The 5,000-nt window shown below is 35.2% G+C and overlaps 1 protein-coding gene across 1 annotated transcript in view; it reads right to left on the bottom strand.

Moving 5' to 3' along the window:
* Nucleotides 1-5,000, bottom strand: part of LOC143027973 (uncharacterized) — a 100,767-nt gene that overhangs the window by 26,385 nt on the left and 69,382 nt on the right. The window lies entirely within an intron of this gene.

Genomic DNA, 5,000 nt, shown 5'->3' with positions numbered 1-5,000 from the left:
AGAATAGAAATAATATATATATATATATATATAAAACAGAAGATAAGGAATAAAAATGAAAAAAAGAGATAAGAAGAAGAAGAAGACAAACAGGAAGAAAGAGTAAGAAAAGGAAGACGAAGAAGAGAAAGACGAAAACAAGGAATATCAAAAAGATAACGAAAAGGAGGAAAAAGAAGAAGAAGAAAAAGAATAATAAGAAGACGAAGAAGAAAAAAAAAGAGGAGGAAGAAAACGAAGAGGAAATAGAAGAAGAACAACAACAAGATTAAGAAGAAGACAAAGAAAAAAAACGAGGAGGGTGAAAGAAGACGGAGAAGGGGAAAGAGGAGGAGGAAAAAAAGGGTGAGGAAGAAGAGGAAGAAGAGTAGCAATGATGGTAATTATATTAATAACAATAACAACAGAGCCGTACCCTGTGGGGGGTGGAGGGTGGTGAGGGCAGCACTCCCCCCCCCTGGAATTTGTCAAAAGTTTAATTTCCATATTTTCTGTGTACAACCTCACCGGTGGAGGTAGCTACCAGAAAATATGGAAGTTAAGTAAAAATTCCAGGGAGAGGGGACCAGTTGCCCTCCCTGACCACCCCCCCACAGGCATGATCTTAAATAAGATAAGTAAGAAAATATTAAAGTGTCAGGTTCAAAGTAAACACTAAACTCTGGCAAAAAAAAAAAAAATGAAAAAGTGAAGAAAGAACAAATTTCATGTCAAGAAGAAAAAACACAAATATTTTTTCAAACTACGGAGGAATACCATGACTATGTTCCATGTATAAACTACTGGAAGAACTGATATTGTATAGGCTAAATCCTTTGCTGAAAAAGAATATATGAGATAATTAATACAGATCAATGAATTACACACAGTACAAACCATGATTTCATTTTTTGTTAGGTGTTAGAAATTATCTGTTAGATGAATGCAGGGGAATAGATCTATTTTAGCTATTTATTGGTTTAAAAATGTATATGGCAACTTATAATGAAATTGATTAACATATAAGAAAAATATATATGTTAATGAAACTAAGTAGAATGAATAATGTTATAATGAGGATAATATTCCTTACATCTAGATTATCTAAGACTACTAAGGTTTAAGATTAGAGTTTAAGATTATCAAAAAGTGTTCTTAAAATATATAGCAAACGAGACATAGGTTTTTATTATCAGGAACATTTATCTATTTTATTTTATGTTAGGAGGAAAAGGGATTGAGGAAATTAGTGACAGAGTTTGGGAAGGTGTGCGAAAGAAGGAAGTTGAAGATAAATGTGGGTAAAAGTAAGGTGACGATATGTACAAGGGGGGAAAGCGGCAACAGACTGGACGTGAGCATTAGGGGAGAGAGACTGGAGGAAGTGAATATTTTTAAATACTTTGATGCGAATGTGGCGGGAAAAGGAGTGGAGGTGGAGATAGAATGTAGATTGAGAGAAGCGAGTAAATGCATTGGTGGATTAAAAAGTGTAATGAGAAATAGACATCTGGGAATGGATGCTAAGAGGAGGTTATATGAAAGAGTGATTGTGCCGACAGCACTGTACGGGGCAGAAACATGGAATATAAGAGAGGAAGAGAGTAAGAGTTTAAATGTTTGAGATGAGGTGCCTGAGAAGTATGACTGGGGTTACTAGGCTGGATAGAGTGAGAAACGAAGAGATGAGGAGCTGAGCGGGGGTGGAAAGAGACTTGGGAGATAGGGTTGATGAAAGAGTATTGGGAGTGGTTTGGGCACATGGAAAGAATGAGCGAAGAAAGATTAGTAAAAGAGGTGTGGATGGATGGATGGGGTAAAAGGGGCATTGGGAAAGAGGGGAATGTCTGATGAGGAAGGATGGGAGAGGACAGAAGATAGGGGTTAATGGAGATGGGTTGTATATGGATGATGCCGTGATGCATGAGGGGGAGTGGGTGGGGATGGGAGGGGGGTGAAGGAGTATGTAAGAGAAATATATTGACGCAGCCCGAAGGGATTTCTCCCCATCTTTTCCTTGTCTGCATGAGGGGACGGAGAGAGGGGTCGCCGATTTAATGTAGTGTCCTTGCTGTAGATGTGCTGTGTCTTGCGACACTGCTTCTGACCCAGGGAAGTGGGCAATATGCAGGGATGACCCGTCATCCAGGAGGTGCCAAGATAAGAGGGAGGGAAGAGGGTAGAAGGGAGTGGAATATGTAGGGGATGGAATCGGTGGGAGTGGTTTCTATGCCTTTTTCTTTTGGCTGCCTCCCGTGTGAGGGGAAAAATCCTTAGGTATATGTATGTATGCATGTATGTATGTATGTACGTATGTATGTGTGTATGTATGTATGTATGAATGTATGTATGTATGTATGTATGTATGTATTGAATTTACGTATGTATGTATGTATGTATGTATGTATGTATGTATGCATGTATGTATTATTACTTTTATTATTATTATTATTATTATTATTATTATTATTATTATTTATTATTATTATTATTATTATTATTATTATTATTATTATTATTATTATTGTTATTATTATTATTATCATTATTATTGTTGTTGTTGTTGTTATTATTATTATTATTATTATTATCATTATTATCATTATTATTATTATTATTATTATTTTTATTATTATTATTATTATTATTATTATTATTATTATTAATTATTATTATTATTATTATTATTATTATTATTATTATTATTATTATTATTATTATTATTATTATTATTATTATTATTATTATTATTATTATTATCATTATCATTATTATTATTATTATTATTAATATTATTGTGGATAGGAGGTAAAGGGAACACAGGCTGAGGGAAATACTCTTATTCCTGACTAGCTTCGCCTGAGTGGCTTCTTCAGAGGAATATAGTTTGAAGTCAAGTTGGTCAATATATATATATGGCATAAAAAGGAAAGTGGCAAAGTGTCAGGTTGGTCCCCCACTCGACCTCATTATTATTAGTATCATTATCATTATTATTAATATTACTATTACTATCATTATTATTATTATCACTACTATTATTATTATTATTATTATCATTATTATTATTATTATTATTATTGTTGTTGTTATTATTATTATTATCATTATCATCATTATTATTACTATTATTATTATCAGTATTATTATTATTGTTATTATTATCATTATTATTATTATTATTATTATTATTATTATTATTATTATTATTATTATTATTATTATTATTATTATTATTATTATTATTATTATTATTATTCATTATCATCATTGTTATCATTATTATTAGTATTTTATTATTATTATTATTATTATTATTATTATTGTTATTATTATTATTATTATTATTATTATTATTGTTATTATTATTATTATTATTATTATTATCATTAATATTATTATTATTATCATTATTATTATGATAATTATTATTATTATTATTATTATCATTATTATTATTATTATTATTATTATTATTATTATCATTATCATCATCATCATCATCATCATCATCATCATCATCATCATCATCATCATCATCATCATCATCATCATCATTATTATTATTATTATTACTATTATTATTATTATTATTATTATTATTATGATAATTATTATTATCATTATCATTGTTATTATTGTTATTATCATTGTTATTATTATTGCTATTTATTCTTATTCTTATCATTATTATTGTTATTATTATTGTTATTAATATTATTTATTTATTTATTTATTTATTTATTTATTTGTTTACTTATTTTAGTAATAATTAGATGAGGAGGCTGGAACATCACAGGGGTCCCCCCATCGCCTGAACAAAGTCCCCTGGGATGACGTGGAAGATAATATTCCAACCTGAACAACCCAGGACACCCGACCGACGGTCCTTCCGAGTACAGTATCGGCTACCCGACGATCTCTCTTCGAGTACGACTTCGTCAGCCTCGGTCGGGTCGGGAGAGGGATTTTGCACAAAGTGTCTAGGACCAGGGGACTCTAGTCAGCCCTAAGGGGACCCTGGGTTCTCAAGGATGAGAAATTGAGTTTGTGGAAAAGGAGGAGAGGGAGGGATGGAGGGAGGGGAAGAGACGAAGGAGGAGTAGGAGAAGGAGACTGAGGAGTAGGAAGGAAAGAAGAAGAGGACGAGGAGGAGGAAGAAGAAAAAAGATGAAGAAGGAAAAGAGGAAGAGGAGGAGTAGGAGGAGGCAGAGGAGCAGAAAATAAGAGAAAGAGGACGAGGAGGAGGAAGAAGAAAGAGGAAGAAAGAGAAGAGGAAGAGAAAGAGGAGGAGGAGGAGGAGGAGGAGGAGGAAGATGAGGGGGACGAGGAGGAGAAAGATAAGGGGGAGGAGGCGGGGGAGGAAGAGGAAAAAGAGGAGGAAGAGGAAGAGGAGGGGGACGAGGGGGAGAAAGATAAAGGGGAGGAGGCGGAGGAGGAAGAGGAAAAAGAGGAGGAAGAGGAGGAGTAGGAGTAGGAGTAGGAGGAGGAGGGGAGGAGGAGGGGGATTGTTGAAACAAGTTGTGGAGTGTGAGATCAATGAGGCGAGCCGGGAGACAAAACGGAAGAGGGAAGAGGGGAAAGGGGGAAGGGGAAAGGGGGAAGGGGGAAGGGGGAAGGTAAAGGGGAAATGGAAAGGAAAGTGGAAAGATGGAGAGGGAATTGGGGAGGGAAAGAGGATAAAGGAAAGATGGAAGAGGGAAAGGGAAAGGGGAAAAAGAAAAAGGACACAGGGAAGAAGGAAGAGGAAAAGGGAAGAGGGAAGGGGAAAGGGGAAAGATGAAGAAGGAATTGGGGAGGGGAAAGAGGATAGAGAAAAGATGGAAGAGAGAAGGGGAAAGGGGAGGGAGAAAAGGGAAAGGGGAAGGTGAAGGGGAAGGGGAAGGGGAAGGGGAAAGGGGAAGGGAAGGGGAAAGGGGGGAGAAAAAGGAAAGGGGAAGGGGAAGGGAAAGGGGAAGGGGAAAGGGGAAGGGGAAAGGGAAGGGGAAAGGGGAAGGGAAGGGGAAAGGGAAAGGGGAAGG

The sequence above is a fragment of the Oratosquilla oratoria genome, chromosome 9, assembly GCF_046742065.1.
Source record: "Oratosquilla oratoria isolate Oo_2021 chromosome 9, ASM4674206v1, whole genome shotgun sequence".
NCBI lineage: Eukaryota > Metazoa > Arthropoda > Malacostraca > Stomatopoda > Squillidae > Oratosquilla > Oratosquilla oratoria.
The sequence above is the reverse complement of the archived record's forward strand: the minus strand, read 5'-3'. Positions and strand labels throughout refer to the sequence as shown.